The sequence below is a fragment of the Pteropus alecto genome, unplaced genomic scaffold (genome assembly GCF_000325575.1).
Source record: "Pteropus alecto unplaced genomic scaffold, ASM32557v1 scaffold59, whole genome shotgun sequence".
NCBI lineage: Eukaryota > Metazoa > Chordata > Mammalia > Chiroptera > Pteropodidae > Pteropus > Pteropus alecto.
The window spans coordinates 4,061,678-4,087,308 of NW_006443292.1; the positions used below are offsets into that span (position 1 = coordinate 4,061,678).

At 38.7% G+C, this 25,631-nt stretch overlaps 1 protein-coding gene across 3 annotated transcripts in view; it reads left to right on the forward strand.

Moving 5' to 3' along the window:
- The window catches only part of MEF2A (myocyte enhancer factor 2A), a 106,081-nt gene that overhangs the window by 12,671 nt on the left and 67,779 nt on the right, over positions 1-25,631 (forward strand). The window contains exons 1-2 of one of the 3 annotated variants that reach the window (XM_015598730.2): positions 15,002-15,016; positions 24,459-24,552. The gene's annotated coding sequence lies outside the window, so the exon portion shown is untranslated. Of the gene's footprint in view, positions 1-14,924; positions 15,017-24,458; positions 24,553-25,631 lie in introns of those variants that run through there. The other 2 variants (XM_006924140.3, XM_025041216.1) reach the window with 2 other exon arrangements.

A 25,631-nucleotide genomic window follows, 5' to 3' on the forward strand; every position in this document is an offset into this window, starting at 1 on the left:
TTGGAGTAGAAATCGACTTGTTTCATTAGTGATTTTGCATTTCTTTTTGTAAAAATATCAGTCAGAATTAAAAGGCATATTATCTTTAAACATCAGAAATCTTTCATAATATAAATTAAAGCCTTTTGCTAGTAATGATGTGTCTTTGGAATTTCCCACTTGGTTTTCAGATGGTGTTTAAAGGCGATCAGTACCTGCCCACTGTCTGTCTTTGGAACCTCACTGATGAGCTTTCGTTTCTTTTTTTCATATTTTCCCTAAGTCTTAAATAATGACTTGAAGGGCTCTTTATACACTTTCTTTTCATCGCCCTCCCCTTTTACTTTGAACTGGTGAACATGGTGGCCCCAAAGCAGCGTCCATGGTGTGGCTCCCTCACCCCCTCTTTCGAGCTCTTCCCCATATAGTCTTAGTGCTTTAGCTATTGTTTCCGTGTTGTCGATTATGAAATATAAACACATAAGATATAGCTCTTTGCTTCTAGGAGGTCATGGCTTACAGAAGGTAAAACCATATCAGTTACTATGGTATATTAATTACCAAGTGATTTGTAAATCTTAGACATAATCAGTGGATTAGGGAGCTTAGGGAATGAAGAGTTCAGAAGCGATCAGGGGATATGCTTCATGGAAGAATTGATATTCGAGCTGGATGTCGAATTTTATCGTCAGATGTGGAAAAGATATTCCATATAGAGAAAAGTTTGAGCAAAAGAGCTCAAATAGGAAAGCGAGAGGTATTTATCGGACGTAGTTTGGCTGGAATGGAGGGCTTTTCAGAAGTGGAAGATGGTACAGTGGGAAAGAGCTTGAGGCCAGATTGCAGAGCACCTCGAATGTTGAGCAGGTTGGCCTTTGTTCTTCAGGTAAGGAAGAGCTGTTGAAAGTTTTTTAAGCTTGGAGGTAACCAGGGCCTTCTTTAATATGCTCATACAAGATAATAAAGATGATGTGTATGTTCCTTTTTACTAATAAAGAAAGCTTGGCTCCTCAAATAATGCTCAGCATCACTTTTCAAAAAACACAGTACCAGGTTCATTCTTTGTTGGATGGGAATTGGGAATACGCACCTTTCGAGTAGAAGACACAGGTAAAGATAGATTATCCTTCTCTCATTCTCTACACTCTACTTCTTGACCTCCTTTCCTGGGTCAAGTACTGTGCTCTCCATAAAGAACTGATTCCTTCTAACTAGTTTTTTCTTTCAAAATCCTGTAGCACTTTGTATCTGTCTTACCATGCATATCATGTTTGACCCGATACTAAAGGCAGTAGATGTATACACACTGCACTGAAGGTTTTAGTGCTTACTTTTTCTTGTATCCTTTTCGTGTAGATTCTCAGTGAATAGATAGCAAATGAATCTGATAAATTGCTGTCTTTCAAATAACCCTAGATTTTGCACTTTGCAAAATTTGGACTGAGCTCCAGTTTTGGCAAGATAACTGTCATCTCTACCCCGGCTAGTCTAGATCTATAGTTCTCAACTTTTTTTTTCGCTGTGACATGTAATAGATGAAATTTTGACACATGCACTTCCATGGATCTATTTGGCAGAGCAGTAAAGTATTACAATAATTTGTAATTGCCACAGCTATCCTAGGATGTGTTTGTTGTGGATGTCACAGGCAGTGGATAGTGTTCCTAGGGCAGTGGCTAGGGCGGTAGCTGTAACTCTTCCGCTTACGAAGGCCTATCAGAATGTAAGCAAGGGCGGTGCTGTGCGCGTAATCTGCAGCCCCTTTCTCTATTTGATTTTAAAGCTCAAACCTGCACTTTAGAAGTATGAAATTACTTGCAAGAGAAATCTCAAGTTATGGTATCTTTCAAGGTAACTTTCAGACCTTTTGGATTTGCTCTTTTCTGTCAGTTCGGGTGTTTTTGTTCTTCGTTTTAAATAGGTAGAGCCATATTTTCATGTGGGTTGGACTGGTCTGGATTTTACTCCTGGATTGCCATTTCCTTTCTTTAAACTTTAGAGTTTGTGTCCCAAAAAAGACCCCCGCGGCCTCTTTCATTTCAGAACTTTAGGAAGTTGCAGAATATCGTGACGACATTGCCCAAACTTACTCTAGATACTGGCCAGCATCCTTATTAATAGTGACATCTGTTTGACAGACTTTGCCAGGTTATCAGTCAGACTCTTTAACCAAAGTGACGCATATTTGGCCATTATGTTAAGTGCATCGTGTTGCATTTTGAAGTGGGTTCATTTTTAAACTTTTTGACTTGCGTATGGTCAAAATTTGCTTGTTATTAGAGTTCGGGTGGTTGAGGACTGTAAAAATGATCGATTCCAGGGACTGAATGCCCGAAAAGGAGGACTGAGAGTGTTAGCTCTTACGGTCAGGCTGAGGGGTGGAACAGATGGACCTCAGCATTTGGAAAGTCGCATCCTTCACCTGAAGAATGAAAGCATCATCCGAACATGTAATAAGTATTCAGTACTAGTGTGAAAACTGTCACTGTGGTTGCTGATTATGGATCGGGAGGATGATAAATTATTTAGGAGAGAATAAATTAGTAGGTACTAGTAATTTACCTAAAATGCCTAATTGCCTGTGTCATAACAACAGATACGTGTATCCCTGTGGGGAAGGTGTTAGGTACCATATGAAGTGAGATTAGAGAAAAGGAAATCTGAAGATACCCTAAACTTTTTATTATAAGAACAGAAGCTGGAAATGAACACACACTTCCACACAAACGCATAGCATCGTTATTGTCAACAGGCAAAAAGCAGAAATAATCCAGACGTCTATCAACTGAGTGATACTGCCATATAATGGAATGTTATTCGGCAATAAAAAGGAATGAGATACAGATACGTGCTACAACATGGATGGGACTCGATTACGTTGTCAAACATCATAAGCCAGTCACAAAACACAGGACATTATATGGTTCAATTTATATGAAATGTCCAGAGTAGGCAAATCTAGACAGTCAGAAATTACATGCTCTGTTGCGTGGGGCTGGGGTGGGGGGAGCGACTGCTAGTGGTTACTAGGTTGCTTTTCAGGGTGATGAAAATGTTCTGGAATGACAGTGCTTGCTTATGGTTGCACCTTCCTGCGAATGTAAAAAACATTCGAGTGTGTGCTTCAGACGGATGAATTGTATGGTATGTGAATTATATCTCATGAAGAAAGCTGTTTTCCCTTTTAAAAAAGGAACAGAAGTGTGAGGAGGTATTTTGGGCCTCGTGGGTACTTTGGGAGATGGAGATGGAGGTGGAAGGGCATGAGGAACACGGGCATTTCTTGGCATTAGTAACTATCACATTATGAAACCCGCGCACCTCCTGTGTTTACTCGCAAAGAAGGGAATAGGTTTTGTTCTCAGCCGTACCGAGGCTGGAATTGGGCATCCTTCCAGCTGACGGCTTAGTCTCGCCTTTCCCATATTGCATTTTTTTTGCCATATTAAACTTCAGTGCTTTCCTGTTTGCAGGGTAGCGCATACTTGTGTCCTGCCCGTCCGTCCATCCTGCACCCCGCTTTGCTGTTTTTGTTCATTCCTATTCAAGTTTGTGTCATCTTTCTTACTTCCTGTAATTGGAACGGTCCTTGTGTGTTTAAAATCACTTTCTTCCTTAAACGCTTACTTCTGTGGGATTTGACTGACGTAAAGAGATTGTTTCGTGTGACTTACTATCTGTATGTTTATAAGTTTGTCCTTTTAAGGCTTTAGTAGTATTTTTTTTTTTTTTCAATTCTATTGTCAGAAAATAATGGTTCCAAATACATTCTTAAACTTCTGATTTGGCATTTGCTGTAACGTTTGCCTTTCTGATGTCAGAAAGCGATGAATTTTTAATGGGAATGTTAACTAATTGATTCCCAGTGACATTATGCATCTGTTCATTTGCCCATTTTCTGGGTTATTTCTTTACAAATGTATTGTTTTCCTCATAAGTAGTTATAATGAGACAGCCCCAGTTATTAGCTAGCACTTATTCAGCTCCAGGTGTATGCCAGATACAATATGCTTATTATAGACACATCTGCATATTTAACTCAACTAAATTTATGAAGTTTATGAATTAGTGCCATGTTCTTATAGATGAAGAAACTAAGACGTAAAAGATAATGCTCATTGTTCTTGGTCTTAATTTTGTTAAGTCAGAAAAATCTTTTAATTTTGTAGATGTAGCTTTCCAGTATCAAGGACTGGCTTTCACAATGTGCGAATTGTGGATCTTTGTATGTTCTTTGGTGGTGGCCCCAAAATTTGCAGATTTATTCCTAAATGGAATAATACAATATGTGCTCTCTAGTTTGGCTTTTTTCCCTCACGAGTGTTTCGCGATACATCCATGTTTGTGTGTATCGGTAGTTTGTTCCATTTTCCTGTTGCGTAGTGTTTCGTTATATGTTTATACCACAACTTTTTCATTCACTTTTTGTGGACATTTTGGTTGTTTCCAGTTAGAAGCTATTATGAATAAAGCCCCTCTGTACATTTGAGTGCATCCTTTGTGTGGATATACACATTCATTTTTTTTTGAGTAAATACCAAGGAGTGGGATTCCTGAATCGCATATGTTTTACCGGATAAGAAATTGTGCAACTTTTTCAGAGCGGTCGTGTAAGTTTGCATTTCCACCAGCACGAGAGTTGCAGTTACTCCGTTTCTTCGTCAGTACTTTGGGTTGTCAGCCTTTCTAAGTTTAGCCACTTTAGTGAGTATACAGTCGTCCCTTCCTTTTCCACGGGGGATATGTTCCAAGACCCCCAGTGGGTGCCTCGTGCGGACAGTCCCAAATCCTATACGGACTGTGTTTTTTCTTGTCTGTACGTACCTATGGTAAAGTTTAATTTATAAATTAGGCACAGTAAGATTAACATCAACTAATAATAACATAGAACAATTGTAACAACATACTGTGATAAAAGTTATGTGACTGTGGTCGCTGTCTCTCAGAATACCTTTTCCCACTGAATTATTTTGGTGCCTTTGTTGAATATTGAATGACCGTGTGCGGATTTATTTCTGGATTTTCTATTCTTTTCCACTGATTTATATGCTGTTGTTTTAAACAGCACACTGTATCTGCCGGCCTTTTTTTCTTTAAAAAATTGTTTTAGCAATAATACATTTTGAATGACCTTTGTCAATTTCTACAAGACTGCTTTAGTTTTTGGCTTTATGTGAAAAGGAGACTGCAGTACAATACAATATTTTTGACTAGGATTGTGTTGCATATGTAGATCAATTTGAGGAGAATCAGTATCACAATATTAAGCGTTTAGATCCATGAACATGATATATCTATTTATTTAGGGCTCCCTTAATATCTCTCAGCAGGGTTTTTAGTAGTAAGGATAATAGTCTTACACATACACTTAAATTTATCTGTCAATATTTCATACTTTTTGATGCTAAGGTGAATGATACTTTATAAGAGTTTAATTTCGCATTCATCATTACTAGTATATAGTAATATGACTTAACATTTTTTGCTCTTGCGGACCCCACCGTTTAGTTGCAGTCACTTTACCGTAGAGCGTCGGGATTTCCTCGCATGGTGCCGTGCGTGTGAGTGGAGGCTGTTTGCTGCTGCAGCCGCAGCCTGGGTCCCTTCTCCTCGCTCTTGCACAATCGCCCTTGTTAGCGGCTCCGGCACAGGGGTGATGGAGAGGATGGGGCTGGGCGTCCTTGATTTCTTTCCAGTCAGAGGGGGAAATGTCAGTCTTTTATATTGGTAGCCGTAGGTTTCTGTAGATGCCTTTCATTAGGTTGCAGAAGTTCTCTTCAGTCCTGTTGCTGAGAGGTCCCACCCCCCTGCCACGAATGGCTTTTATCGTGAATAGATGCTTTCTCTACATCTGTTGAAATTCGTCATGTTTTTCTTCGTATAGTACATTAAGGTAGTGCATTACATTGACTTTTTGAATACTAAACCCAACCTTGCATTCCTGAGACAAACTCCACTTATCCTGATATTTTCCTTTTTATATATAGCTGGATTTGACCTGTTAGTATTTTATTAATGATGTTTGCTTCTAAACATACAAGCGATACTGGTATATGATTTATTTCTTGTGGTTTTGGTATCAGGGTTATGTCGACTTCTTTAAATATGTTGGGAAGTGTTTCTTCTGTTTCCTACAAGAGTTTGTGTAAGGCTAACATGGCATCTTCCTTAGATGTTTGAAGAACTCACCAGGGAAGCCACTAGGTCTGGAGTTTTGTGGGAAGCTTTTTGAATTCAATTTCTTTTATTAGATAGAGGCTTGTTTAGACTTTCCTTCTATGTCAGTTTTGAAAATCCGCATGTTTCAGGGATTTTTTTTCTATTTTATTTAAGTTGTCAAGTTTATTGGCTAAAGTTGCACTCAGTATCACTTTCATATGCTTTTAAATGTTTGACATACCTGTAGTAGTGGCTTCTCTTTCAATTCTGACGTTGGTGATTTGTGTCTTCTCTTTTCTTGACCAGCCTAGCTAGAGATTCTGTTGAAAAACAAGCTTTTTTGTTTTCATTAATTTTATCTGTTTACCTCTGATCTATTTTAACAATTCCTACTTTTATCATTTCCTTAGCTCTATTTTTTGCGTTCTGTGGGGTTTCCCCCCCTAGCTTCTTGAGGTGGAAGGTGATTAAACCTTTATTCTTTTCCCACGTGAGCACTTAAAAATCGTAAATTTCTAAGTATTCTTAGCGCCACTTCACATTATTAGATAATGTGTTTTTGTCATCATTCAGTTCACAGTATTTTAAAACTTTCCTCATGAATTCTTTGACCTATGAGTTATTTGGAAATGTGTGAATTTCCAAATACTTGGAAAAATTTCCAAGACCTTTCTGATTTGATCTTTAATTCTTTCATCAGAAAACACTTTTTCTGTGATTTAAGTTTTTTTCCTATGTGTCTTGTTTTATGGTTCATCAAGTATTCTCTTGTTAACTTTACTAAGAGACATGTACACTCAGATAGATGTTCATTCTTACGTGGTGGTTATAGTGTTCAGTCAGGTCAAGCTAGTTAACAGTGTTATTCGGGTCTCCTGTATCTTTACTGATTTTCTACCTATTTGTTTTACTGGTTGTTGGGACAGGGAGTATTGAAATTTTCAGCTGTAATTGTAGATGTGTCTCTTTCTCCTTTTAGTTGTGTCGGTATATGCTTCACGTATTTTAAAACTGTTACTGACTGCATAAACATTTAGGATTATTTTGTATATCAAATGGACTCACACTTTAAATAGTATGATATCTGTCTCTTTTTTATACCTGTTAATATTCCTTCTCCTGCAGTCTACTCTAATACAGGCACTCCAGCGTCCTTAAGATCGATGTTTGTATGGTATATCCTTCTTGTTTTTTTTTTTTTTCTTTAAAAATCATTTATTTGTTTCTGATCACAAAGTACAGGGAGGGCGCAAGGGCAGTGCCTGTGCCGCCTTGGCCGTGTGTCCCAGGATGTGCATCTGTCAATGCCCTTGTAGGCACCAGGCTCATTCTGCCCCTACGCGTCCCTCACATCCTAACAGCTGCAGAGTACAGAATAGAATCTGACCACGTGGGGAGTTTAAACTTGAGTTTTTCAGCCTACTTGCAAATTCTGGAACTGATCCGGCTGTTCCAGCTGTCGACTTCCTGAAACTTTCATGAACAGGTCACAGGCAAATCACTCCTGCACAGCTTTAGAGCCGTTAAAACTTTCTAAGAGGCCTTTCTTAAACGGTAGTGACTAAGGCCCCTTCTGAGTTCCTAGCTTTCCAAGGCACAGGCTGCCTGTGGACCCTGGGAAGCAGCCTCGGGGTCCCCCCACATCCTAGGGCGGCCGTGGAGGAAGGCCAGGCCAGGCCAGGCCAGGCATGAGGAATGACAGTCCGCTTTATTGCGCTTGGACCAGGGGTCCGCGGGTCTTGAGAACCTCTGTCCCTGTCGGTTCTCCGCGTCCTCTCCAGCCCGCGTCCACAGCGCCCGGGCCGGTTTTGTTCCTGCGATGGATCCTGGCCTTCCCCGTCCTCTCCGCAGGGGCCGCAGCCGCCCCCAGGAGCCGGGCGCCCCAGGTAGGCGGACTCCGCGTAGGCTTCGGACGCGCCACCTGGGGGGCACAGGACCCGCCCTTCGCCTTTTCTTGTCGTGGGTGGCAGGTCCCGGCGGCCGCCCCGCGCGGTTCTGTGCGGCAGCCGTCGCCGCCGTCCGCGGAAAGGTGCGGCGGGGCCGGGATGGGCCTGCGGACCGAGGCCAGGTCCTTCGGCCGCGCCCGGGGAGACTGCCGGACCCCCCACGCCCGCGCGGCGCGCCACCGCCACCGCCAGCGTCAGGCCCAGGGCGACCTGTTTGGCCGCGATGGCCGCCAGGTGGCCCAGGAGGTGGCGTCGGCCGTCGAGCGCCGGGACCTGCCCCTCCGCCTCCTCGGCAGGCAGCGTGGGGAAGAGCCCCGCTCCCTGCTGTGTCCCCTTCCCGAGGCGTTGCGTCGCAGGCGGCATCCTCGGCCAGTCCGGGGTCTCTGCCTTCCCAGTGTCACGGCCTCTGCGCTTTCATCGGGACGTTCAGACCGCGTGTATTGTTCGCATGGCTGGGTTTCCGTCTGCCATCTTGCCGCGGGTTTTATTTGTTCCACCTGTTTTGTTTCCTTTTCCAACTTTTTTCGGATTGCGTATCTTTTAGCATTCCATTTTCTGTTTCTTGGCTCATTAATTTCATTTTTCTAGTTTTGTTTTTCTTCCTTTTTAGCGGTTGCTCGGGTTTCACAGCATGCGTTTGGATCCATCACAATCTTACTTTCATCTCTTTATGAATAATGAAAGATTCTTACTCATTGTACTTCCAGTATCTTAATCCCCTCCTCCGTGCTATTTTGTCATTCATTTTATTTACATGTTAATATTAGTACACATTATTCCTGCTTTTGCTTTACATAATCAAATATCTTTTTAAAAATTAAAATGGTAAACTCACATACTTAGCATTTCTGTTGCTCTTCCTTGTGTAGAACTAGGTTTCTATTTGCTGTTTCTTTTTTAATTAATAGACATTTGTTAGAACAGTTTTAGGTTCACCTGTGTTAAAATCGGCGCACCAATGTCGCCCCCTTAACCGAGTCTGTAGTTTGCATCAGGGTTCGCTCCCTGGCCCAGCTCTGCTACCCTTTCTCTTTCTGAAGAACTTTTCAGAGTTCCCTGTGGTGCAGGCAGGTCTGCTGGTGAAGGAGGCTCCGTTTTTGTTCGTATTCTGTATTTCTCATTCATCTGGGAAGGATATTTTTGCTTTATGTAGATTTTAGTGTACAGGTTCTTTATTTTTTTTCTAGTCCTTTTAAGATGTTTCTTTGTTTTAAACTTGTTTGCGTTATTTTTGACAGGGAGTCTGGTAATTTTTGTCTCTGTTCTTCTATATGTAGTGGCTCCCCGACCTCCCACTTGGTCTGTTTTTAAGATTTTTTTCTGTACTACTAGATTCCAGCAGTTTGATTATTATATGCCTTGGTGTGGTTTCTTTGTGCTTAACTTGTTTTTCTTCATTGAGTTTCTTGAATATGATTCAGGATGGAGCAAATTCCCCCAAGTGGGGTAACTCCGGCCCAGCACCGAGAGAGGAAAGGGTTCTTGGTGGAGAAAATTCAAACCCAAGGAAGAGTTAGAATCACTAGGGAAGTTTTGTTAGAGAAGAGGAAAAGCAAAGCAGAGAGAAAGCAAAGACAGAAAAGCCCCGAGCGCCAGGGAATCCAGTTTATATTAACATTCTTTCGCTCCTGTGAGTTACAGGTTAAAGACTCTGTTTACCCAGTTTCCTTTGCTGTGAGGCACAGTGAGGAAGGATGAGAGTGTGGAGCGTGAAAAGGTAGGAAAACGTAGCGGGAACGGCCTGCTGACAATTCCCAGCCTTTAATCCACAGGTTCCCTGTGGTTTCAGCCTTGGGGAGTGAATTATTTTATTTTGTGTAGGGCGCCACTTAAAGGCTCTTTCCTGTTTCTCCTTCCGGTGTGGGGAGATGGGTCGTTAGCAACCCCAGCGGAAATCTTCCTTTGCTCTGCAGGTTTCCTTGCGGTCCGGCTGAGGGCTGGTCAGCACGTTGCAGTCTCTGAATGTAGCGCGATTTCACATCTCAGTTCTCTCGTCTCCTCCCGACCTTAAGTATATGGGTTCATTTTCCCTCAAATTTGGAAATTCTTTGGCCCTAATTTTTTTCAGATATTCCTTCTGTCTTCCCATCCTTCTGAGACTCCAGTTGAACTGTTTTTAGGTGCTGTTTGTTTCTTTTTTGCTTTCTATTTTTACATCTTCAATTTAGAAATCTATTTTTCATGCATTATGTACTAAATCTGTTGCTGAGTCTATCCAGTTGATTTTTTGAGATACTACCATTTTCATTTTTAGAAACCCACTTGATTGTTTTACAAAGTAATTGTCTTTTTCCTGTTTTTTCTTGAAATCCTTTAATGTACTTACAATATTTTAAAGTTTGTCTTTAAAGATATCATCTCTCTTGTTTCTGGGTCTCTTCCTTTTGTCAGATTTTCTCCATGGTGTGGGTCACGCATTTCTTCATTTTCTTACGTGGAGAATATTTCTGTGGACTCTTAGACATTCATAGCACCATCATCTGGACTTTGTTTCTCACGAGGACTTACATTTTGTTTTGGCAGGTTCGGTACAGCCTTGCTCTAGAACTAGTGTAGCACTGCTTCTAGGGCGCGATTCTGCTCCATTTTCTATGGACCGCCCAGGTTTCCGTGAGACCTTCTCCCCTCTGGTCAGAACCTGAACGCCCCCCCTCCCCTAGTCTCATGTAAATCTCTGGGAGCTTTTGAGCCTACGGCTTCCTGATCATTGTTTTTTGCCGGCCTTGTAGAATTTCACTTTATTCATGCACGGTTTTATAGCCAGTGAAAAATTCGTTGTCAAGTGTGTTAGCAGCCACGTGTGGCTATTGAGAGTTCAGTTGTGGCTACTTTGAATTTAAATTTGCTGTAAGTATAAAACATTCTGAATTTCAGGAACTTATTATGGAAAACAATGTAAAATATCTTTTTTTTTAGGTCAGTTATATCCTAAAATTTTGAGCATATTAGGTTAAATGAATAATTTTTTAAATGTTAAAATTAGTTTCACTTGCTTCAGTTTACTTTAAAATGTGGTTAGTAGAAAATTTCAAATTACATCTTACGCTAACATGACGTTTCTTGGGGCCAGAGCTGCTCTGGAAACCTCTCTGCAGACTTCAGGGACACTGCCTCTTGGTGAGCTCCGCCCTCTCTGCCACTCTGCCCGCATCCCGGCTGCCCCAGCCTCCCTAGATTTGTCCTGTCTCCTCTGCTCACTGAGTCCACCGTGCACTGCCCTCCTGACTTGCGTCTAGTAGGCATTTGTAGGGGACACTTGCCCTTTGTCAGGTATCACAATGCTGAGCTGCTTATTGTCCAGTGTTTTAAAATTATAGTTTCATATATCTGATCGGTTTTCTAGTTGAGTTCAGCGGGGGAGCATGTCTGACACTCTAGCTGGCAGCAGAAATATAAGGCATGAGTAGTTTGAGGCCTTGGTCTGAGAGCTGACCCTCATTTGAGTTAAAAACACCATTGCCACTAAACCTACGTTTTAATTACAAACAAGTTCATATTTGAGCAGGTACGCACCTTTTATTGTGTTTATAGTCTGTGCTTTGTGGTTTTTTTCCTGCCAGTTTCATCTTTGACTTAATCTGCATTGATTTTAAAGCTGTTTGTTTTCATATAGAAACCTTTTCTTTGATACTGCATTATGCTCAGATTGGAGGTGTCCAATGAAATTTTGATGGATTTCCAAACATAAGACAGTAATTTTCTTCATAAATGTATTGAGTTTGTTTTAAAATCAAGATTCGAGGAGATGCTTAGGTTTTTAGGCCCTTAAGTTTTGCAGCTTAGGAATCAATACCATGTCTGCAGCACCTCGTTTTCATTTTTGCTTCTAGCTTATTGACATTCAGTGATCAGGCCCGCGAATAAGAAGTTAACATAGCAAGAGATACTCGTTAAGCAGCAGGTTGTTTTGGGCCATTCAGCTCTTCAGTCATCAATAATTGTACTGGATGTTTTCTGTTTGCTTGATACAGCAGAGTTGAGACATTTGAAGACAAGAGTTTGAACTTTTTCATTTAATCTTTGTTAATATGGGAAATTGGAAGTTGACAGTAAATTGTGCCACAGTGTAAAATTTGGTATTCAGTGTTTAACCATGATTGTGATGATGCCTTCCAGGGTCTCAGTTGTTTCAAAGCACTTTCTCTAAAGGTTTTTGTTGTTGTTTTTTGTTTTTTTAATCATGTGATAGTGTGTACTTTTTATTTTTAGTTCAGGTAACTGTCACATAAAAATTTAAAATATGTTTTACAAGTTATTGAGAAATCATCAGTCTTTATCATTTTGGTTCACAGTAGGCACCCACTATTGTCGGGATATCTGTCGAGTAGGTAGGTATTGATGCGCAGTGTACATCGTCGTGTGTCCGAAGCTGCTCAAAATTGTCAGTCCTGACACTGAAATTTGCTTTGCAGCCTTTTTCATCTCTTGCTACGGTACGAATTCTTTTTCCGCTTAATTCATTCGGTAAGAACATTAATTGAACCCGTGGTTAGGGCTAGCTGTTCAAGCACGCCTGCTTTCTCATCCTGGCTTCACCGCTTCACCAGCCTGGCTGCCTAACCTTGGCGAGTTGCTTCTCAGTGTTTCAGTTTCCGCTTGAGGATAATAGGTTATTGTTGGCTTCATGTCAGTTAATACATGTAAAGCAATTAGGATACCGATTAGCAGATGATAAATACTCAGATGTTACTGCTGCTGTTGCAGTAACGCCACCTGCACGTCCTCGTTATTTCATTACGCTTTCCCTGGATGCCTTTTCTCAAATTTTAATCCCCTCCTTATGATAATACTTCCTCCCCTGCTTAATGGTTTTTCTCGTTAAGGACTTTTCACTGACCTGCCACATGTCTTACGTATTCCTTATTCACTGTGTATTGTAAGCCGCCCCCACTAGATGTAAGGTTCACGAGGTCCAGGGTGGAGATAGGGATTTATCCCTAGCGCCTAGGAAAGTGTCTGCAATATATGGGATGCTCAGTAAGTATTTTCTGAATGGGTCATGTTGACTACCTATCGGGGATAAAACATGAACAAAGTAAAAAGTTCCTTCTCTTAAAAAAGCATATAATGTAATAGAAGAGACTCATACTTCAAAAACTAAGCTAATTTTGCCCCTGGGAGTGATGGCAAAGGTTTCCTGAAGATGCCCTCACAGAAGGTGTCATTGAATTGGACATTTGACCCAGGTTAGCGACAACGGGGAAGGTTGTTTCCAGCCAGGGAGCTCGACAGTTTGGGCCATGGCTTGTAGCCAGGGTAACAGCGTAGGTTAAGAAGAGGTAGAGGGAGCTAGGGGTTGGTTGGACCAGGTTTGGGAGGGATAGCAGTTAGACGTACAGGTTGTCTAGCCCTCTCCTGGACAGAAGCAATGGAATTCGGAGGTTCAGTATATAAAATTTAATTATAGCTAGTCGCAACACTAGAATTTTAGTTTTGGCTTTATTTTTTGAAGGTCAGAGGGTGTTTCGTTGTAGATTACTATAAAAACTAGATTTTTAGAGTATTGCATTTTAGAAACTACTTGAGAACTATGTACAAAACACAGGTATCAATAACAGTTCATTTACAGAACTGAATGAATTTGGATGTGAGAATATACACCACAATGTATAGCTATCAGATTTGTGTTTAATCAGTTACTTACCATGGATCAGTTTGCCGAAGTGTCATTCCTACTTTGACACTGACACAAAGCTGTTAAAATATGTATTAAAATCATTAGTTTTGTTTAGCTCGAGGACCTGTGAAAAGTAGTTTCACTTTGACTTTTTAGATTTTGGAAGTTGGTAATAAAATTATGCTTGGGGAGTTTTTTTCTTGTCTGCATTTTAGTACGATTAGAATAAAAGCTGAAATCGACTCTTTGAAACAAGCTCCTTTTAACCTTGCAAAAAGAGGCTGTGTGTGTATTATATTTTAAAGTTGGAGCTTTTAATAATTTAATATAAAAGGAGTGTATGGCAGTTTGTGGTCCTTGCCCCTCCCATAGGAGGTGTTCATTTCAAATAGAAACAAAATGACAGTATCACAATGATACTGTTGAAACAGATTCAAAAGACTGGTGGAGAAGTTATCATTTTCATTTGATAAAGGTTCATTTACCTGAGGATTGCCAGAACCACCCAGTCATGCGATTCTAAATTATTGGGTTAGCATTATAATTGATCCTGGGCAATCTGGGTGTGAAGAGGGTAGGTAGCAAAGCAAAAATGAAGCAGGACTGGATTATTCTTGATGCACTAACCCATTGGTTAGTATTCACCAGTGTTCCTTTATTAATGCGAATTATCGACATCGATCAGTTTTATGCTTATTTTTGGCATTTTATGTTCATAATTTTCATATCATCGTTAATGAAACCTGCAAGTGTAGACATTGTATTTGAACATAAACATGTTTTATGGCAATACAAATCACTGACCCTTTGACATTTTTTCCTAAATGAGAACATGTTACAATGAACATTTTCAACTATTTTATCAAAATATAAATTCAATAGGCTGTGTATACCAGGTAAATATCAAGCATTATCTTGTGATATAGATGATAGGAAAACGGAACCTAGGAAACCAATTAGTGAGTCTTGGAGTGCATAGACTGTTGCTGAACATTGCAGTCATACCTGAAAACATGGATGAGTCACATTAGAAGTGCTCAATTGGCTAACTTTGTTTTTATTAGCCAAGTAAAACAACCGACTTTTCAATTTTATTTTTCTATTTAGCAAGTATTTGTGGATCTGTGTGCCAGGCATAGTGTTATTGTTGGAATTTGTAATGTATATTTAATTCTGTTCTAGAGTTAAGAACAATTACTAACCCATCTCCTATTTTTTTCTTTATTCAGGAATTGCATTTTGTGAAAAAGGAACAAAGAAGAATTTTCTGCAAGGATCATATCTAAGTGCACTTTTTGTTGATGCATCATTTCTAGTAAGACACTTTCTTTTTCTGTGATACGAAGTAAATATAATGGAAATGTTTTTTAAAAAAATCAGATTCTTGTGAGTTTGGCAGTTGTTATTTTGGCATTTATTTTGGAGATTAATGATGTAAGGAAATTTGTAAAATGTCGTTGAAGTGCATAATATTATATAGTGACAGTTTCTCATATTTTGTCTGACAGTGCTGAGATAATCTCAGATTTTTTTCATCTTTCCCATTTCCATATCAGTTTCCTTTTTTTTTTCCTTAAAGGATCTAAAGTAGGTAGTTCCTATTGACTGTGACAGTATTAGGGGGAAGCGGGGGAGGGTTTGAGAAGATGAGATGTGTAAGCTGAGGAAAGAGTTGTCAAGAGAAAGACAAAGGGGACGAATCCAGCCATAGTTCTTGAAAAATGGAAGGGTCAAAGCAAAAAATTAAGCTAATTTAAGAGATCCTTTAAAAAATGTGGACCTTTTTTGTGACTTCGTAAATGTGGGCCTATGATTTAAGGCAAAAAAGTCAAAGGCCTAGAGTGGGCTATTTTGGTTTGAAAACTTATATTGGTCTGGGTTAATGGTTCCAGTTAAGATGTATAATCTTCTTCATAAGTTTTCATGAGTGAAACCTCATCTGAATTCTACCTTTTTTTCAAAATGGAAAATAAATGAGTATATGAGTACTAGAATATTTTAAAATGATGTAATTTCGAAAAATGTTCGGGGGTAGTTTTGGTATATTATAATAAGTTAACATTTTAAATACTTAAATATCATTGAAGCCTGATGATTATGTCATTAAAAAAAAACTTGGGAAAGGTACTTAAGACTTTCTGTTTTCTTAAAGTTTTGCTATTTAACAGAGTCTTAAGTTTTTCCTTGAATAATTACACGGTAGAAAGAACTTATTTTTACAAACTTACAAAATGAGTTCTTTGTTGAAATACTTTTTTTTCAATATCAGTTTCTTATGGGTGTGTATTTTTCTTGTTAAATTTTGAACAGCAGCTCATTTTATGATATCCACCAATTGAAGTAAAGTATCATTCACTCCAAAACTTGGATATGTACAGGCAGGATGGAAATAATGAAGTTTAATTCACATTTTTAATATAAGTCTTGGATAGTCTTCTGTAAATCTTCGAATGTTTATTTGCTGTTTTTTTAATCTTACATTTCTCATCTATTTCTTTTGTGTGCTAACTACTTAAAACAGCGATTTGAGTGAAAGCACTGTAGGAATTTAGCCATTCTCATGCCCATGAGCTCAGAACTCTGCCTTCTCTGAACCTCAGTCATGGCTGTGGGTATAACTCAGCTGTTACATTTTGGCTCATATTTAAGCATTAGTGACTCCTCTGTGATGCTTCATTCACGTAGGCTGGAGGATGGAGACAGGCTTTCTATTGGCTCTGAGGGCTGTGCTTGAGTTGATTACTTGCTTAGGAGTTACTGAGTACTCAGATGGGAGATGCTCTTTCCTTTTGCATAGATTCATCGGTTGACTGGGTTCATATGTTGACTGGAGAGCTTCAGATTAGGGATTTTTCCTCATAATCCTGCCCTGATTTGGAGTAGAAATTGGAAGAGTTGACACAGAGATTGGGCAAAATTTTTCCTACTTTTTTTCTTATCCTTCATGTCTTGGAACTGCTTCGGGCTCTTATATTTTAGGTCTATGATCCACTTTGAGTTAATTTTTTAATATGGTGTAAGGTAAGGGATGAGATTGATTTCTTTGCATATGAAAATCAGATTGTTCCAGAAGCATATTTGAGATTACATTTTCCCCTGTTGAATTATCTTGGCACTGTTGTTGAAAATCACTTGACCTAATGTGTTCTTTTGATCCATATATCTCTTCTATTAAAATACTGCACTGTCTTAATTACTCTAGCTTTATTGTGAGTCTTAAAATCAGGTGGTATAAATCCTCCAACTTTGTTCTCCAAAGTTGTTTTTCTATTCTAGGTTCTTTGCATTTCTCTCTGTGTATTTTAGATTCAGCTTGTCCATTTCTGCAAAAAAGCCTAATGGCATTTTGGTTCTGCATGCTTTTATCCTAGAGGCCACTGTAGGGAGAATTAAGTCTTGAGGATGTTGAGTCTTCCAGTGTTTGAACTTGGTCTCCTTCCTTCCAAGTTGTCTTTAGTTCTTCTCAGAAGTGTTTTGTAGTTTTCAATGTACAGGTATTATATATTTTTATTAAATTGATCTGTATTTTATATTTTTATTTTGTTATAAGTGGCAGCTTAAAAAAATTTTAAATTTTTTGGTAATAAATAGAAATATAATGGATTTTTATATAAAACTTTGTAACTTGTGATTCTGCTAAACATTCTGGTGGCATTATTGTATATTCCTTCAAATGTTCTGTGTAGACCACTATCTTGTCCGTGAATAAAGACTATTTTACTTTCTCCTTTTCAATTTTTATACTTTGTATTTCTTTGGCTCACTTTATTGCAACACCTGGTGATCCCAGTGCACTGTTAAACAGAAGTGGTGAGCTGACATCCTTGCCCAACTCCTCATCTTAGGTCAGAAACATTGTCTTTTACCATTAAGTATAATGTCAGCTGTAGGTTCACTCATCAGATTGAGGACATGTCCTTCTATTCATAGCTTGCTGAGAGTTTTTCTCTTATGAATGGATATTAAATATTTTTATGAAGAAGTATTTTTACATTTTTTAACCTGTTTCAGCATAATTACATTTTTTAATCAAATACATTGATTTTTGAATATTGAACCAATGTATATTGCTGGATTCATTTGCTAAAATTTCTTTCATCTGTGTTCACAATAGACATTGGTTTGTAATTTTTAAATAATTTTTCCTTTTTTTTTTAAACCAGGATAATAGAGTGAGTTGGAAAGATTTCCTTTCTGAAAAAATTTCTGAGTCATTCGTGTTATTTCTTCTTTGTTTGATAGAATTCACCAGTGAATACCTCAGGGCTTGGAGTTTCTTTGTGGGAAGGTTTTAACTGTGAGTTCAGTTTCTTCGATTGCTTTCAGGCTGTTCAGATTTATCTTATTCTTGAATAAGCTTTAGTCATTGGTGTCTTTCGAGGAATTTATCCATTTTTTGGTAAGTTCTCTAGTTTATTGACATGAAGTTGCATATTATATTTCCTTTTTTTAAAAAAAAAATGTGTTAGGTTCAGGTATACAGTGCATTGGTTAGACATTTACGAAGTTTGTCCAACGATCCCCCTAATCGCCCCTTCTCTCCTCTGGTTTTCCGCCTTGCCAGTGTGTCAGTGCTCACTGCATCCCGATGCCTTCCCTTGTTCTGTTCATGTTCGAAGGATCTATGGTGATATCCCCCCTTTCATTCTGGGTTTTGAGCACTCATATTTTAAATTTTCGTTTACCTGCCTACGTCCTGCAAAGTTTGTTATGTGGTGTTCATTCACATGAAGTTCAAAGAATTTTTAAATTTCTTTGTGATTCTTTTTGTCCTTTTTAATTTCCAAGAATTTGGTTTAATTTCCAGATATATTTTCTCTAATAGGTGTCTAATTTAATGCTTTCAAGGTCCAAGAACCTACTTAGCGTATTTATTATAAAGAGCAGAATTTCGTCTGTGTCAGTGGATGTTCTGTGTGCGCTGAAGAATGTGTGTTCTGTCGAGCGGTGCTTCCTAAAATTGTCGATTATATCAAATTGGTTGATAGTATTCAGGATTTATCCCTTCTGGTTTTGCATTTGTTCAGTCATGGCTGAGAGGAGCGTGGAAATCCTCAGCTTTAATTGCGGATTCGTCTGTTTCCCCTTTCACTTCTTGGTACATGTATTTTGAGCTGTAATGAGGTGCAGGCAGATACAGTTCTAAAAAATGTCTTTTTGATGAATTGGGTCCTCTATCTTGAAATGTCCCTCTTTATCTCCGGTAACGCGTTGTGAAATTGTTTCTGAATAGCTCCCCTGGTTGCTGACGGAAGGTCTGATGTTATTCTTACTTCGTACCTCCATCTGGAAATTATTTTCCTCGACTGCTCTTAAGACTTTTTCAGTGATTGTATTTAGGTCATTTGATTATGATATGCCTGAATATGGTTTTCTTCGAGGAAATCCTTCTTAGCTTTTTTCGTTTTAGTTTTTTTAAACCAATTTGGAAACATATTGGCCACTATTTCTTCAAATATCCCACTTGCCCCAGGTTTTTTTTTGCGTTTTGGGACTGGGGAAATTCCAGTTATACTTTTGGTATTTTCTTTGTTGACACTTATGCTCTTTGATGTTTTTTTTCTTCTCTGCTTTATTTAGAGGGTTAACATTGTCATGTCTTCAGGTTCGCTGTCTTCTACAGTATATGAGTCTTTAATTCCATCAAGTGTGTATTTTTTATTTCTGATCATTATTTTTCATCTCTGGAAGTTTTAACTTCTTCCATTTCTCTCTCATGTTCTTATTTTTCTTTACCTTTTCTGAAATGTAGAGCTTATTTGTAATGTTGCAGTGCCTTCATCTGTTAATTTCATTAACTTCATTGTTCCTGGGCTTCTTTATATTGATGGACTTTTCTTCTTATGGGTCACATTTTCCTGATTCTTTTCATTTCCTATATTTTTGTTCGGATGCTGGACATTGTGGTTTGACAATGTTGGGTGAAGAAACTTTATTTCTTAATAGAGGGTTGAACTTTGTTTTCATACACATAAGTTACTTGGTATCAGCTGAATCCTTTTGAGGCTTTTTTAAGTTTCGTCAGCATGGGTCCCAGCAGCCTTTATTGTAGGGTTCATTTAGTCTTCTGTTGAGGTTATGCCTTTCTGAGGGTTATATAATCCATGCCCTTTTGAGGATTAGTCTCAATTTAAAGTGCAGTTGACCCTCGAACAGCGTGGATGCACTTACATGTGGATTTTTTCAGTTGACCTACGCTGTTCACTTGACCTCAGCTCAGTTGACCTGTGCGGTTCAAACCTGTGTCGTTCACGGATAAACTTCACAGTTGGACACCCCTGTGTGTGAAGAGCCATCTTTATTACTGGGATTTACAGCCGAGGGAGGTTGGCGCCCCCATCCCCGCATTGTTCAAGGCTCCATTGTGGCCCCAATCAATATTACAGATATCTTGTTTGTTTTTGTTTTGTGCTTTAAAGGAAATTTTGTGGCCCAGGAATAGCTTAGGTAGTCTTGAAAGAGAAGATCAAAGCAGAAGGACTTTCTGTACTCAGAGTTTATAAATCTACAATAATTACTTCCATGAAATAACGCCACAAGGATAAAAGAGTCTGAAAGAGGGTGATTGTGTTTGTGGATGCTTGCTCTATGACAAAACTGGCACTTTAGAGTAGTAGAGAGGAATTATTCAATAAATGATACTGGAGCAATTGGTGATCCATTCAGGAAAAAAAGGACTCATGCGCCATGCCAAAAATTATATGCAAAAGTCAATTGAAGATTGATTTGTACATCTCACTGCGAAAGGCAAAAACTATAAAACTTTAGAAGCTGATACAAGGAGAACATGACGATCTGACAGGCAGAGTTAGCTATTAAAAAAATAAAACCGCTAATATAATAACTGCTAAATTTGATTCCCTTAAAATGAGGAAATTTTGTTCTTGCAAAGTTACTGTTAGAATAGAGAGGCAAGCCAACACGGAAGAACATGTTTGCAATAGTAAAACAGACAAAAGGCACGTATTAGAATATTCAAGACACTCTGCAAATCAGTGTGACAAACAATCCCATAGAAAAATGGGCAAGAGACATGAAAAGGCCCTTCATAAAATAATTCAAATATTCAAGAAATATATGATAAAGGTGCTTAACCTCATTAGTAATTTGGGAAACATAAATTAAAACTGCCAGGAGTCTCCATAATAAGCCACTAGAATGGCTAACATTAAAAGTGCAAATTTTGGGGAGAATGTTAAGTGATGGGAACTCAGTAAACACCGACAGTGGGAATATGTTGTTGCAGCCACTTTAGGAAACGTTTGATATTTGCATATTCTATGACCCAGTTATTTCTTTCCATGGGTCTGCCCCTGAGTAATGCGCGAACATGTGTCCTGAGATGTGTTGGTAAGATTGATAGCAGCAGTGTTTGTGATAGCTGCAAAGTCAATACACTGTTTACCAGTTGACTGAATGAAATTGTGTTATTTTGCATTATATGAATGCTTCATAGTGATAAAAGTAGATGAACTGCAGCTACTTACACAGGTTAGTATCACAAACGTTTCTCAAAAGAAGCCAGAATCACATGAAATCAGAATTTGCGGTTGCATTTATGTAAAGCAAAATCAAAACACACAAAAATGAAACCGGTAAAATGTTTGCATTTTATGTTCGTGTACTTTATACGTTAACACCAAATATGCCAATTCCTAATTTCATTGCACGCCTGCCCACATTTCTATACTTGTTTCCACATTCATTTAGAAATCTTCTGATTCCAAAATAAGCTTCAGATCAATTATCTTTGTAAATAAAGATAGAGTCAGACCTAGAGCAACATACATATGCAGGTTTGATTTGGGTGATATAAGGTTAAAAGTTTTAGTATATTTAGTATTTGAATCATAATGTAGGGAACCGAGGTGGGTTTCTAGTATTGATGATTTCTGTGTACAGGGTGTAAAGTATTGGCAAGCTTTCCCCCCCAGAAATCCTGACAACCCCAAAACTATTTGGGATAGGCGTAAGCATCTGTACTTTACAAACGAGGGAGCGCTGATGCTGAGAGTGCGTGGGGGCGGCGGGCGGGACCGTCATCTTCGTCTCCACGCCTCGCCTTGCCGTGTCCTTCACTTCTCTTGTGCATCCGTGTGGAGACAGGACGCTGCTCTTTTGGAGGCATAATTAATCTGGCTATGAAGGTCATGTGTGGATGGGCTTGAGTCTTAATAAAGGCAGTTTACAGTCTCCTTTCCAATAATTTTAATATTGTGCCTATCTCTATGGAGTCCAAGGTGCCCTGTGGTTATAGCTTGTGGGGGCGCAAAAAATAACTTTCCTCCTAGCTTCTAAGTTCTTCTAGCTGGGCTAATAAATTAGCATGAGACAGAGTAACAGGAGAAAATCTATTATGGATGTCCATTTGGGGTTGCTATAAGATATTTGACCTGAATACCCATTGGCAGCTGAGGTTTATATGCCATTTTGGACAAAGGATAAGGGGAGCAGGGGTCTGGGATTTCAGAGGGGGAGCAGACAATCTACAGGTAGATGGGAAAGAGCAAACATGCGGTAAACACATTCTTGCCGCACAAACCAGAAACAATGAGACACAGAGGGGAGTCTAAGAACAGATTCTTGCTTGGCTCCTCCCTCCCTGCCTGTCACACTTAATTCAAACAGGCTAAGGTGAGCACGCTGGTTTCTTTCCTGAAGCTGGGTCTTCTGTCTGAATTCCTTTAAGCCGGCAAGGGGCAGGCCCAAAGGTTCCCTCTGAGTCTTTTGTTTAATAACCAGCTTAAAATCAGTACCCCAAAAGGCCCATTTTGGGGTGGCAAAACCTTGGTCACCTTCAGTCCTTAAAATTTCCTGTAAGAGTCTGAGCTATATTCTTGCTCTGTTTGAAGTACGGATTGAAATAGTGAAGAATCGAGTCCCTGACAAGCATGTTCATTAGTTTATCTAGAAGTAAAATGGAAACTTTATAGACTGGTCATTCTGATGCAAAAGTTTGATTTTATAATGTCTTTTTAGGCAGTACTTTGGATTATTTATCATGATTGATACTTTATATAATTTTTAAATAAAAGTATGTCTTACTTTAAGAAAGCACAATTTAAAAAAACTTTGTATTTCCCATGCAATTAAAAGAAGAGAGTGATACAGATACTAAAAATTACTTCTAGTTTTCATAAAATTAATTAATTTCTGTAGAAAATTAAAAATGCTTTACCGATTATTTGACCAATACAGACTTTTAGCACTACTTACATAGTGTATAAAACAAGGCATATATTTCCTTAATAGGAATAGGCTTTTCACATTTTACCCCTAAGCTTTTCCTCTAATTTTTTTGCATTCAGCTTTACAATATCTCTAATTTGAAAATGTAGGGTTGAAACATACAAAAATATATTGAAAAATCTAAATTAAGATACATATTTTAACCAGCTTTTAGATTACCTCTTTCTTCTCCCAACCTCTTTATGTTTGGTTATGTTGACAATATTACCTAAAAGATTGAGAATAAGAAGTGATATTTTGGTGTTAGAATTTCAGAGAAAGGCACCAATATTCATTCAGTATTTCAGTTGTCCTTACTTTTCGACAGGTAGTTGCTATGAGGTGTCATAGCCAGGCCTCAGCCCGCTTTTCAGTCAGAAAAAGGCTCGTCCCCTAGTTTTGGTGAGTGCTGCCCTCTGCTAGGGTTCCGGGGCTTAGAGAGTGGGGGGCAACCTGAATTTCAGTGCCCGTGGGCCTTCTCTTGGCCCCATGCCATGTGCAGGGTACAGCCTATACCACTGTTCATAGTGGCCTTGAGACATAATGATTCCTTGCCTTCTTTTCTATAGATTTACAGCATTTGAATTGTTTTGCAGGCCAGAATATCTGTCACAATACAGACAGTCCTTTAAGCCGTCCCTTTTCTAGTTAGTAAGGGATTCTTAAAGCTCTACGTATTTTTAGCCTCTGTCGATCTTATCCCTTGAATCAGATGTTAGTGTTTTTAAATTTTACCCTGTGAATGAACGTAGGGCATGTTCTGCCTTTGTGAACGCAAAACTGCGTTTTCAAGTAATGACCATATAAGTGTATGAATTTTATATTCATAGTAAAGTGGTTTTTTTTTTTTTGCCGTTGGATCATTTTTTTAAATAGTGACTAATAGCCGTCATTGTGTTCATACAACATATCATTGTATTTAAAAAAATATATAATTAGATACAGCATGTACAATTCTGGCTGAAGTGGAGTGTTAATTTTCCATAAAACAGTAGTTTAATGATAGTCTTAAGTTAATTTAGAATTTGAATTTCTGCCCGGATTTAATTGTTGGTAAACACTAAGTGAAACATCCTATTTTAGAGGGAACAAAGAAACATTTTCTCACATTAAAAGTGATCGCAAATTAATTCTGTAAGGGCAGAGAACCGGCAGGAAGGTAGATTCTCAAATTTGTCTGACAGAGAATGTACAGTTCGAGCGGTTTTTTGTTGATATTACCAGTACTTGTTACTGCCTACTAAACATCGGTGAGAGGCAGTTAAGCTTAGTATTCACAGTCTAGCTCCTTTGTCGGGATCTGGCTTTGGGATAAATACCTTTCTTTGGTAGGCCCTTTGCAGAAAGTCTGAGGCATATTAAAAAAAAAAAAAATCACCTATCATCTGCCTTCACTTCTTGGGTGCTGAATGCCTGTAAAATGATGCCGTATTCACATTTCTTTTGGTTGATGGGTACACTGTTGAGAGCTGTGGCCATGGGATTTCTCGTCAACAGTGAAGAAAAAACCTGTCTCACTGTGCCAGCAGAACCCGTCCGAAGCAGACACTGAATTCGGATTGGTCAGCCGAATGTGGGAGAATTTCGAAGCAGTCTCGCATGGTACTTGAATTTTTGGAAGCGGTGAGTAGCTGCATCAGCAAGCTGACCCTTCCACTGTCTCCTGCTTTGTTAATCTCATTTATTAATTTACTTTTTTGGCATATGATTATGATCTGTGAATATTACAAGAATTGCTCATCTTTGAATGCTGGCTTCTGTTGTCCAGCCCTGTTGTTTAGCATTTTTTTTTGGTGACATTGGTTAATGAAATCCAGTAAGTTTCAAGTGTACAATTCAGTAGTAAGGCATACATATATATATATATATATATATATTTTGCATTGTGTGTTTGCCTCCCATAGTTAGATTTCTTTCTGTCACCACGTATTTGTCCCCTTTTACTCCATCTACCTCCCCTCTCACCCATCAATTTTTAATTGTGTTCAGTTTACACATTACCATTTCTTTTAAAGACCGTGCTATACTGGGTACCTATAGGATATCAGAAATAGCTTTCTTTAGAACTGTGTAGCAAATTCGTATTTAAGCATATATATGTTTTGTTGTATGATCTGTATTTATTTACAGGGAATTTTCTTTCTAGCCTTCTGTATTACCTGGTGTTTTGACTTGGAAGATTTTGGTCTTATGAACATTTATACATCTTTTTTGTCTAGAATAAAAATCACAGAGTAGGTGATAGATCAAGAAAAGAATATTTATGATTCTATATGCAAATAACCTACTTGAAACATTTTTAAATGATCTATAATTTACTTTTCCTTTTGGGAACAGGTTACTATCAGCTCTTAAAGTATCTGTTTGTGTGTATCAGGGAGGATGTCTGCTGCAGGTAATAGAGAGGCTAACCAAAACGGGAAGGATTTTACCATCTTACCTAACAAGAAGTTCAGAATTAAAGTAGTTCCGGGGTCCCTTTACTTGGCCTCTCTTCTCTCTCTCTGCTGTCATTTTCACGTTCTACCGTTTCATTCTAAATTTCTTTAGTTGTCCTTTACTACCAGCATAACCCCTGGGTGGTGTGTGGTTGGCCTAGGCCTAGGCTGCGTTTATGTCTGTAGGGAGAAAAAAAGCAATAATTAGCCGTAGACTTCTTTGCTCTGGATTGCTTCTAAAGATCCTGGTTTATTTTGTTTCAT